The following is a 12987-nucleotide window of genomic DNA, read 5'->3' as shown; positions in this document are numbered from 1 at the left end:
ATATTTTGGTTGTTACATCTCTGATAAACCCACAGTAAGATCCCTGTCGCTTTTACCAATTAGGGCTAAACACTTACTCAAAATACTGTTAAAATTGCAATATGGACAAGTGCAACATCCACATGAAAGGGGCAACCTGAATCAAAATACCATCATTCATCAAACACTAGGGAGATGCTTCAGCCTGCAAGTCATCATCTCCAGATGTATGGAAACGTGATTGTTTGGTGCAGACAGAAGCTAAAATCACATCTATTTTTTTCTATTGCTGTTCAATGGAAAAGAAATACAATAATGACTATTTTCACTCATCTCTGGCAATAGCTGTCAATGTAATCACAGTATGTCATTTCTTTTATATTGCTTCGCTGTATTAACTGCAGCTTTGTCTCATGACATTCGGTTGAAAACAGTTATAAAATAAGGATGCAGCCAATGTGGTCCACTGTTTTGAAGCAGCTAGTTTGGAATCTGCCCGTTGTCATTTTTTAAATCAGACGTAACGAATAAGAGGCCAATCTGACTGAGAGTTCAAGGAAACTATGCGTAGGACAAAATGGGCAGGTCATGACAGTCACTATGTTCATGTTTTATATCCAGTCAGTGGGCATAAACTCCACCTAGTACAACCATACTGTGGTGGGAGCAGTCTATTTGCTGGATATAGCAGCTTGCAGTGGTCTGGTGTATCTTGAGCCCATTCTTCCTCAAGCTCCTCCAGATTTGATGGTCTGGAGGAGCTGGACCCTGGACTTCAGGTCACCACACAGAGTTTATATGGGGTTCATGTCAGGGCTTTGTGCAGGCTGGTCAGTAACGTTCACTATAGCATTCTAGAGGCACTTCTTCATTCGTTATTGTGTTGGAAAACAAAACCAAAGTCCAGACCCAATTCGTCTAAAGCAACAAAGTCTCACTTTGTTGAATACCTGTTGACTCCTCTCTCTTTGTGTCACTTCCTTACCTCCTCTGTTAACATCTCAGGTGGGAGAGACGAAGATGGGAGGAAAAGAACGGAAAAAGTACAAATGGATAAAAGATAATACTGAGCATTTCATGCTAGCTGCAGGCCTGTGAAGCTGAGGTTTTAATTTACAGAGAGGATCAAGATACTGGAATAAACTTCACTACAAGACAGACAAATTAAAGTTTCCCTTAAAAGCTGCAATAGAAGATTTGTTCATAAACTAACAGCTGTTAACTTGGTGAACATAATGGAGCTTTTTCCAGCTAAAAATGACCTGAAAAGCGATTGAATATTAGACTTTCAGTCATTTAGTGACGACAAAACACAACTTCAAACAAGTGCTAATGTTGCCGGATGTAAAGACAGCTATAACGTATCTGACATATGACCTTTAGATATGATTATATACGTCATCGTTTCATAACTTGTTACACGCCCAAGAAGCTGAAATGCTGTTTAAATATCCTACATCTCTGATCTGTTGGGCTGAATAGCAGAAGATTTTTACTAATCTATTTTGATAACTTTAATGAGCAAAACTAGAATAAGTCTTTGTACTTCAGTCAACAAGTTTCACTCAACAAATCTATTCATTTAATCGCAGTATTAATCATATGTCATGTAATAGGTGTGTGTTTTTAGGCGCCTTTGTTCCAATTAGGAGAAATCTGGATGCTAAGCTCGCAATGATATTTGGGAGACAAAAGTGCTGCCAGGTCTGCAGTAACAGTTCACCTCTGTCCTGTTTCAACATGTCTGTTTGCACAAAGCGAAAGAAATGGTTTTCTCAGTTTGGTGAGGAAGAAGATAAGTCAGACGCCTTTTGGATGAACCGCAGGCTCACTTTCACAAAGACATGTCAGACAGGTCTACAGAGTTCGATTAGTCAGAAATTTGTTCCCGCATTAGTGTAATGCAGACCAGACAGATTAACAACAGATCTACAGTGCTTTAAAACTGAACAGTTGGCCACCTGACCTGCAGGCAAACTCTCAACTAACACCTGTTTTCATGTTAGTGACACCAGCAGACAAAAAGACTGGAAACAACATTCATCACTGGAGAGTCACAATGAAAGGAAATCGTTTTTTAAGCCTCTTTACTGCAGCTTCTTTCCAAAACAGATTTCCTGTATCGTTACAATATTGGCTTAATCTTCCCAGTAATACATCCTCTTGAAATAAGTACCTGCAGTTTTTCATTGCAGGAAAAGGAGCTGAGGTTTGATGTGGTAATTTTGGAGTTCACTTAAATTTCCAGTTAACCGGTGACAGGATGCGTGAGACAGATGTTTCACAGATGCATCTTGTCAGGACTCGTGGGTGACTAATTAGAAAGTAGACGTGATTTTCTCACCTTCAAATTACTTTTCTTTTTTACTTTTCAATCTTTTTTAACCAAAAGCAGTAAAAGTCTGTTTAATCTGGCAGCCAAATGCCACATTTTCAAATTTAACCCCAAAACGACAGATGTAGAGTTTTTCATTGTGGATTAGTCATCGTTAGGGTGTACAAAGTTGTAACTATCACTCTCTTGAGCAAATTTAAATATTCACGATGGTAGACTACAATTCTAAAATGTATGTTATTTCAATCATAAAGCTAGGATGTTTTGATCAAAATACTTGTTTTGGGACTAATAGACTGAGCAGAAGGTGTTTGAGGAGATGGCTACCATGGCAACATCAAATTCATCAACGCTATCTCATTCAACACACTGTTGTCATTAGCATATACCTAGGGAATATAAACAATGCTTTAATAAACATTTGTAGGAAAGTTATGGCAGTGTTGCAATCGTTGCCATATTGTACCAGCCTAATCCCTGCTGACAGGAAAAGGTCCCACAGAAAAGAACGTGTCAATGTTCAAAGAACGTTTGAGGTGAAATTTTAATTTTGATAATGTTCCTCTGAAGTTAATATCATGTTGTATTATCAGTGTTCAGAGGATGTTGTCAGGAACACAAAGAAATGTGAAACAAATATTTAAAAAAATGTTTTCCAGATCTTTTCCTCAAATTTTCTCATTTTTACATCGATATTCCAGGAATCTGAGATATTAACAATGGTAGAACGTTCTGTCTGCCATGTTCTGAAGACATTTTGGGAATGTTGTTGAGGAACATATTACAAAACAATCTTCAATAAAACATTCTCACAATGCTCCATGACAACACAGGAAAAACGTTCTCAAACTCAAAAAATGTATTCCAGAAGGCCCCCAGGCGACAGAATGTTTTCATACAAAACGCTTTATAACATTCCTATAATGTGAATATTAAAGGCAAAACATTTTACATCACAGAAAATTCTTCTCAATTTTCCATGATAGCAAAAGAAGAACGTTCTAAAACCAGCATTGACAAAATGTTTTCCAGATGTTGTTGAGTCCTTGGATGGCAGAACATTTTATTCTACACAACACGTATTTTTTTTAATGTTTTTGATCAAAAAATGCATTTTTAAGATGAGGCAGACAGAGCATAACGACACCCTGAAGGCAGAAACAAGAATTCACCAGCTAAAATGTGGCTTTGTTATGTTTGTTATTTTCCTTGAAGCGTGTCAATCACAAAAAGACCTCTGATCCCTGGTTTACTGCTGTAATCTTAGAATACATACGGTTAAAAACTGCTATGAAAACTGACAGTGTCAATTGAAATATTTCACAAAAAATGACAAAAACTAAACGTACACAGCCAGAAAGAAGAGATTACAAGAAAAAATAGACACAAAATGATACAAATGAGGCACAAAACAACAGCAAAGAGACAAACTATCCGAAAAGCACAAAAAACATGTCACAAAGGAAAAATAAGACAAAAAAACAACAGAAACGAGGCACAAAATGACAAGAATGAGACAATAAACCGAAAAAAACGAGACAAAAAAACAACACAAACATGACATAAAACATCAGACACAAAATGACAAAAAAACATGAAACAAAAGCAACAAGACAGAAAAACAAAACAAGACACAAAGCAGCCAAAACAAAAAAGAGACATAAAATGAGACGAGACAAAAAGCAACACAAAACAACACAAACAAGACACAAAACCCCCAAAAAGAAATGCAAAACATCACAAATGAGACACAAAATGACAAATATGATATACCAAACAACATAAAAGGAGACACAAAGCAGTACAAAATGACCCAAAAAACAGAAACAGTGCCAACTAGACACAAAATGATAAAAATGAGCCTCAAAGCAACACAAACAAGACACACAACAACAAAAAAAACGGACATAGAATGACAACAAACAGATATGAAACAACACAAACGAGACAAAACGACAAAAATGAGACACTAAACACAAAATAAAACACAAAACAACACAAACCAGATATAAAATGAAACAAAACAGACACAAAACAACACAAACAAGGTACAAAACAACAAAAATAAGATACAAAACGACAAAAGTGAACCACTAAAAACAAGACAAAATAACACAAACAAGACGTAATATGACACAAAACAACACAGACGAAACACAAAACAATGTACAATCATGTTTGTATGCCATTGCAGTTCTAATCACGTGACTAAAACAGCAACATAAAGACAGGACAAAAGCCCACTCTGACTTTAATTAAGTTCTAATTTGCTGATTGATAAAGCTGTTTAATTAATGTGGACAAAGGATCAGGTTTAGCTTCTAGATTTAATACATTCCTACTGACTACAAACAGAAAGTGGACCACATCCAGTGAAATCCTGGCAGCTCACAGCACTTTGATTCACATGAATTTCAGGTGAATAATAACCCATGCACCGCCGAAACAAATTCCCTGGGGGGGAGTCTCTTGGAGAGCCAAGTAGGTAGGGCACAAACAACATGGGAATGTTCCTGGTGCAAAGCCAGCCTTTATTAATGCATGGCTTTCTGCCCCACAGTTCCTGTGTCTCCATTGCGTTTGATACTGATGATAACCCTAAATGCCAAAGACAATCTCCGTCAGTCAGGTACAGCTGAGGGTGAGAAGTGAAACATCGTAAAGAACCAAAAAGAAGTGTGGACGCTTCAAGCAGTTAGTATCATTATGACCTGCAAGCCATCTTTGGAACCCTGTAGCTCTGGCAGATTTTACAGTAGAAACTTAATTCAAAGTTTAAACTGGTCACAAGGCTTTGAATGTGATTCCTCATCATGCATGCTTTGATATCTTATATGGTTTTTACTCAGTTGCAGTGACGCCACGTGTGACTAAATTTTGACCAAATACATTTTATGAAAAATGTACAGTTAACCTTGTCTCCTTCTCACAATTTCTCCTCTTCATGAACAATTAATACAGATAAAGGTTTTGTCCTTTTTGATTTTTGCCCTCTTTCTCCCAGTGTGAGTCAAATCGCCGCAGGCCTTATGGTTTTCTTTCATAAATCACCTCAAAGCACAGACTGTGTCAACCTAAACTCTCAATGACTCCCATTATATCGAAGCTTCAAAATGTCGAGTAAACATCAGAAAAAGAAGGTCTCTCTAATCTGCCACCAAATCTAAATAATTTACAGTATGAACACAAAAATACATCAGCTTATTCATAACAAGATTCTGTTTCACACGGTGAAATCATTTTTTGAATACAACTTAGGCTCTAGTCCTCAGTCTGCCTGTCAGTTCCTGCCTGCTCTGCTCACAGCAAACAACCAGTGACTTACAGCTGATTGGCTGATTGCTACCGGATCACACTTTCAAAGTAAAAGCCCAAAGATGTTAAAAGGAACTGATCAAGGTTGGCAAAGCAGCTGGCTTTTCAAAATAAAATGTACTTAGGTAAATGCTAACATGTATAATAATATCAGTACACAATAACGCTGGCATGTTGGCACACTCAAAGCTTCTTCCGAAATGTTCTAGTCTATCATCATCACTATCCTATTATTGGTTTATGCCTTTTCTGAAAATGTGTTTTTCTAGTTGGTTGACAATTATTAACGCCAATTAATTGATTAACCAATAATCATAAAAATGAAATATCAAAATACATCAGGGTGTCTCTGAGTGATGTGTTCTTTCTTTCCCACAAAAATACACCTTAGTTTATTTAGATCAGCCCCAAGCATACCAGCCCGCTGCCACAAATACCAACTACAGCAGCACATTAATCCACTGCTGGGCGCAATATTAGCATGTACATGTAGCGTAACTTTGAGGTTTTTGAATTTTAACCTTTATCTTACTTGCATCTGAGCCTTACAGATACTTCAAATGCTTCAGGACTTAGCAGAACAAACTTAATCTCAGCTCAGACAACATCAGAACCAGAATGTGCACATTGTCACCTCCTGACAACCAAAGCCTCCACACCTTCACGTTCGTCGTACCAGTGGGAACAAACAATTTTGTGGTAAACAGACAGACACACATCATTCCATACATTTTGCAGGTTGTGGTCTCCCAGATGAATGTGACGTACAATATTAAGACAAAGGGAACGGCTCCAATCTTCTGTGACAAATGTATGAACCAGGCAGAGTGGCTCCTCCAGACCAGCTGGGAAAGCAGGTTGGAAATCATTAGCTAACAATGCGTCATTAATGCCTATTGTGACACTGCTTTGTGCCATCCAAGTCTGATTTTAGAATAATAATGAGCAAGAAGATTCCATAGAGGAGCAAAGGTTCCATGGGAACAATGACCTTAAAAGACAATAACAACATTTAACAAACCTGAGGGAAAAATTAACAAATAATTGTATTATATTTCAAAAGAAGTAAGTGACATTGTCTGAAAAACAATTATCTGAGTCATAATCTGTTCGACATTTTCCAAAGCACCTCAGGGTTGCACTGTACCTGCTCTGAAGAAAACAATTACACAAGGAGTGCCACACATAGCTGTCATTCAGGGTTACATTAAAGAAGAAGGTTGGGCAACTAAGTTCAAACAACCCCAACAAGTTAGAGCTGTGAGCAAAGCAGGCAGTGGGGCTGCCAGAGGGGCTGCTGGAGGGGGTGTACAGTACCTATAAAAAGTATTCACCTACTTTAGAAATTTTCACATTTCACAAAAAAAAAATCTTAATCGAAAAGAAAAGACAATCTTTTAAGTGATCGCATTAGTATGTACCACTTTCAGAGTGACTTAGACACCTGTACCTGGAAAGCCCAGTCACTGGTCAATCAGTACTCTTGGATATAACGACACCCTGAAGACAAAAGAGCAATCCAAGCAACTAAGTGAAAAGGTTAATGACACGCATAAGTAAGGGGTGGATACAAGAAAGTGTCCATGTCACTGAACACCTCTTGGAGCATAATTAAATCCATCAGTAGTAAAAGGAATTCACATGTGCAAATCTTCATCCTCAAAAACTGAATGACTGTACAAGAATTAGACTAGTGAGTGAGGCCACTAAGACAACCATGACTCAGTTTCACCAATTGAGATTTAGGAGACTATACATAAAACTAATACTGTTCTTCAACAGTCACAGCTTTATGTGGAAGTCTCAAAGACAAAGGCGTTTTTGAAAAAAGCTTATGATAAATCTTGCGATAACTAGAAGGCACCTAGGAGACTCTGAAGTCTGATGAGACCAAAAGTGGTTATCAGACTAGACACTACATTTGACAAATACCAAACACTATACATCATTATAAACACACCATCCCCATTGTGAAGCATAGTGGTGGCAGCATCATGATCTGGGGAAATCTCAAGCAGAGTTGACCACAAGACATGTGTGACACGCTGAAGTCAACCTTAAAGAAGACTATTTGGTTGGGTGAAACCAAAACCAAACTTCTTGGCCATCAGACTAGACACTATGTTTGCCAGATGCCAGACACTGCACATCTTCACAAACACATCATATCCATTGTGAAGCATGGTGGTGGCAGCGTCATGTGGGGATGTCTCGACAGCAGGCCCTGAAAGGCTTGTAAAGGTAGAGGGTAACTCATATTTAAGGACAGCTACTGTACTACACTGATATTGTGAATTTCCCTATTTCTTCATATACAAAACTAAATTTGCATTCCCTGGCTTAGTCAACCTTTTAGTTCAAACTCCAATGAGAAACATTTTCATTTGTAGTTGCTAAATGTACGCTAGATGCCATCATTGTCAGCTATGTGGTCCTTGGAAAGGAGGTTTTAAGTGAATTTATCAGTCTTTTCTTGAAAGAAGTGCGTTTGCTGTGGCTATAAAGAGCATTAAAAGTGAATCGCAACAGGAATCTAGCCATAGCTTAAAAGCTGACATTGTTCATTGACTGACTGTCTATGTTTATTCTGTTTATATATATATATATATATATATATATATATATATATATATATATATTCTATAATTCAGCTTGTTTTGTGGCTGTTTTTTTGTTTGTTTTTTTGTAAACTGGCAAATACAAATAAAAAGACCTTGATCAAAAAATCTGACATTGTCCTCAAGCTAATCTTCCTTCTCATTTTACCTTGAAGCACAACCTCTCCTGTCACTCTAACTCCAGTGTGCGCACCTTTGTTGGTATATGCCTTGAAAAATTTTGGTATTTGACAAAGAGTTAGGCGGATAAGTCAAATGACAGTTCACTTTTTCAGGAAAGCACCAAATTTGGTACAGACATAGCACATGACCACACAATTAATTTAAGAGGAGTACCCCAAAAATCTAAGCCCCTGGTGGCCGCCATCTTGAATTCAAATTTGGCCGCCTTCCTAAACCTATTTTATGTAATATCTCCCTTAATACAGCAGATAAAAAGTTGCTTTCAAGATCATGTTTTAAGGGTCTGTGGATTCAATGAATCCATTTATAACAGTGTTTGCGTCCGCCATCTTGGATTTCAAGATGGCCGCCAACCTGTTACCCTCATTTTATATCTCTGAAACCATAAATCATACGAAGAAAATTTCAAGGCCTACCCTTATGTTTTAAGAGGCTGGAAGTTCAATGAAGCCATTTTTAAATTGATTTGAATCCACCATCTTAGATTTCAGGATGGTCGCCAAGCTCTTACCCTAGTTTTATATCTCTGGAACAATAAGTCGTGAGAAGAAACTTTCAAGGTCTACCTCTAGGTTTTAAGGGGCTGCAGATTCAATGAAGCCATTGTGAAACTGATTTGAAACCGATATCTTAGATTTCAAGATTGCTTCCACTCAGTTGATCAGCTGCAGATTAAAAAAAGTATTTTTGAAGTGTACTACATATTTATTGTTTTGCTGTTACAATGAGGTTTACAATGTGCATTAATGAATAGATTTGAATTTCCTGATGGCCAGAATAATTCTAAATTCAGGCTGCCTGAAAGCATTGACCATTACAACCACAGAGAGATGTACAGGGCAGGTTAGCTTTATGACACTTGCAATTCCCTTTACATGAAATCTTGCACTGGCAGCATATGAGTTCAGCGCAAGCTTCTTGAACAACCGGCAATTTCATCCATATTGGAGTCCAGCTATCTCCCTTCCTCTGCCAACCCCAGGATGCAGGTGATGGCAGCTCTTGCCAGCAGACTAACAATTGCCTCCATACATAACCAGCCTGATAAACTGCTCGTTTAATGTGCTCCTCCAGGGCATCCAAGGTTGGGGGGATATTCTCAATATCCTTTGACTTCTGAGCAAAGAGATGCTTGTGCACTTTATTCAACAAATCTGACTCAGTCGCCCTGTCATATAGGACCGCAACAAAACGCTCCAAATTGCCAAGTTCTTTGGTGATGTATTCAGGCTTGATTGACAGTGTATGAAAACTTGGTGTGATCAGAGGAACACCTGCCAATGTCTTCCAAGCCGACAGTTTCCCCTTGTTAGCAAAGTATGATGTGATATCACATCCGGTGAATGAATGAAAGAAGGTCAAAGCTTCTGACTTTTTCTTTCCTAGTGTTGATGCAATCTTATGGATGGTAATGTACCGGAAAGATGTCCCTGTGCCTATTGCTACCCACAGCTCATCCAGTGGCAATGCAAAGAAGTAAGAAATGGCCAGAACGACAACGTCAGTATCAACAGTCCTAATCAAAACCTTGGTGGCTCCCTTCCTTGCTGCATCCAGTACATGCAGGATTACTCGAGAATCTGCCTCCTCGTGATTACAAGGACTCAGCATACTCATATCAGCATGGGGATCCGAGGACAACACCGATGCTCCACTTGTAGCATTTATTACTTTGCCTGGGTTGAATGGTGCTTGTACAGCTACATCAGACAAGTACTGGAAAAGTTCCACCTTGTTCTAGTTGTTTCGTAAAAAAAACTCTTCCAGTTTCCAGGCACTTTCGTCGTCGGTGATATCCTACGGCGGGTTCCTGATCCCCTGTCACCCCTAACTTGAGACTTCAGACTATCATCGTAATATGAGTCTCACACAACATCTGTTCGTCTGTTGTTATCTAATTGTCCATTCAGGTAGGAGAGGAAGATGTTCTGACCATACTCTTCAAATGCCTTCCCTGGGATTCCTGGCAAAAAGTTTACAACGGCTCCTCCATCAAAAACCTTTCTGCACAGGCGAAACAGTTTCTATGGTTTCCAAGATAGTGGGGTAACAGGTTGGCGGCCATCTTGAAATCCAAGATGGCGGATTCCAATCAATTTCACAATTGCCTCAATGAACTCGCAGCCCCTTAAAACATTGGGGTAGACCTTTAAATTTTCTTCCTACGATTTATGGTTTTGGAGATACAAAACAAGGGTGACAGGTTGGCGGCCATCTTGGAATCCAAGATGGCAGACACAAACACTGTTATAAATGGCTTAATTGAATCCGCAGACCCTTAAACAATGGGGTAGATCTTGAAAGCAACTTTGTATCTGCCATATTAAGGGAGATATTACATAAATAGGTTTAGCAAGGCGCCCATATTTGAATTCAAGATGGTGGCCACCAGGGGGCTTAGATTTTTGGGGTACTCCTCTTAAATCAATTGTATGGTCATATACTATGTCTGTACCAAATGTGGTGCTTTCCTGAAAAAGTGAACTATCGACCCCAAATTTCGGTCTTATCCACCTAACTAAAAAGCTTATTGGATTATATAATTTTCGGATTAGTTCTTTGCCTTCAGGGGCATTTAAATACCACTTGGTTCTTGAAAGTCAACATTCTTTTTCTTACTTTTTAAATACTGTGGTCAAAGTGAAAAGTAACAAAAAAAGACGTACAATAAAAACCCTTGATTAAAGGGGCAAGACCTCCTTGTCGATCCATAAGTACAGTGTAACACCTAATAGACGTCTAATTGAACCACTTCACAAGATAATTACACATAAACACACAGTAATGTTCTCTGGTAAATGCCTAGAGTTATGAACATGAACTGTTTCATGGGAACTGGAGACTGTTCAGTGTAAAATTAAGCTGGTTGGCAGTTGCTTTGATAAATACAATAACACGGTCTTCATAGTTTCGGATTACAGGACCACTGTGGCTGCCAAGATCAATGTTTACCCACACTAAACAGTTATGCATCACAGATTCCTAAAATCTGTGAGGGTAATGTCAAAACACTGTCATAGTGCATAGTGTTTAGAGCATCTGTCACTAAAGGGTAACAAAATCTTGTTTTCAATGCATGTAGAGGTCGTCTGAATTAAAACATGCTGATGGTTATAATCAAAGCAAAACTTGGCATTAAATTATACTGGATTAGAGTTGCACATGAATCTGTTTGGGAAGAGGCGTTAAACTAGCCATGACTGTAATCACAGTTTACATTTTGGCTTGAAAGTAAACTGTAGTTTTGTCTCATGTGAGTGCAAATAAAAAATACAACAGCACAGACGTTTACCAAAGTCAATACTCTATCTTGCAATTTTTAAAAAGTGATTCGGATCTGCGCCAAAATTTCCTGGGTTTTTCCTTTTGATGTGCTCCACCTCTCTAATGAGTTACTTGGAATTCAGCTTTGTAGTTTTTGCATAATCCCGCTGGCAGACAAACGGCACTGACGACAGAGAAAAGCATAATAGTAATTTGTCATGAGGTATTCTTGTGCTGACAACTGATCACGAAAAATGACGCTGTTTGAAACATATTTCTGTCAACAGACAAGCCATCACAGAAAAACATGGATTTGATATCAGTATATTCCATCTTTAAAAATCCCTTGAGACAAAGTAAAGCTGCTCTGCAAGACATTTCACAGTTCAGGTGAAAGTGAAGATCGAGTAAAACAGGAACAAATCGGCCCAGATTGTAAAATTCCCTTAACTTCTCATGAGCACTAAATGGCCAAGTTGCTGATCCAACTTTTCACACCAAACGTCAGTGCTCAACTACACTATCTTTTGCAACAGCAGCAGCCAGTGGCACAAAAATGCTGGAACAAATAAGTTTTTCTGAGTAATTACCTGTGTGGTCTCTGAGATCTGTGCCTACAGTGAAAAGATCATGTCATTTTAATGAAGGCAATTTGAGAAACAATAGAGCTCCATGGTAGGTCTCCAGTTACCACAGGACTTATACTGCCTCTGTTGCAAGTGTCTGGGAATGTTTACAGCATGTGTGAACAAAGAATGAAAGCATGACTTTCAGTGAAGCAGTATATATGTACAGGCTTACATCTGTGTAAAAGCCATTTGGCAAATTTACACATAACAGCTTGGCATTTTTTACACATGCTACACTGTAGCTGCAGGGAGGAGATGCTGGTCATCAAAGCACAATGTCAGACTGAAATAGCTTCAACAAATGTTGATCATGAAGCACTAAATTGTGTGCAGACATCAGAGAAACAGACTCTTCGGAAACTTTTGGAGTCAGAGAGTTGGAATTGGAGTTTTGTTGATACTTGCTTACATTTAAGGTTGCTATGTTTGCATTTTTAATAGCTGTTCTTTAATTAAATCAAGAAAAAAGACAAAGAGTTAGAAAAATTACAATAAAACTAAATAAAAAGAATAAAATGTGTCTCTTGTTGTGGGGTAATTACTTTGGTTCTAATTTTTTTTTGGTTCTGTCATTATGTGGTATATAATAACTGTTAATTCCATATTACAGCTACTGAACTGGTCGAGGCTTTAAGCTTGGACCCGTTTTTTACTGAATGTTGCT

At 38.2% G+C, this 12987-nt stretch overlaps 1 protein-coding gene across 2 annotated transcripts in view; it reads right to left on the bottom strand.

Annotated features, from left to right (window-relative positions):
* Positions 1–12987, bottom strand: part of krt222 (keratin 222) — a 45833-nt gene that overhangs the window by 32532 nt on the left and 314 nt on the right. The gene's annotated exons all lie outside the window — the stretch shown is intronic.

The sequence above is a fragment of the Acanthochromis polyacanthus genome, chromosome 3 (genome assembly GCF_021347895.1).
Source record: "Acanthochromis polyacanthus isolate Apoly-LR-REF ecotype Palm Island chromosome 3, KAUST_Apoly_ChrSc, whole genome shotgun sequence".
Classification (NCBI taxonomy): Eukaryota; Metazoa; Chordata; class Actinopteri; family Pomacentridae; genus Acanthochromis; species Acanthochromis polyacanthus.
This window is presented reverse-complemented; position numbering and strand designations above follow the sequence as displayed.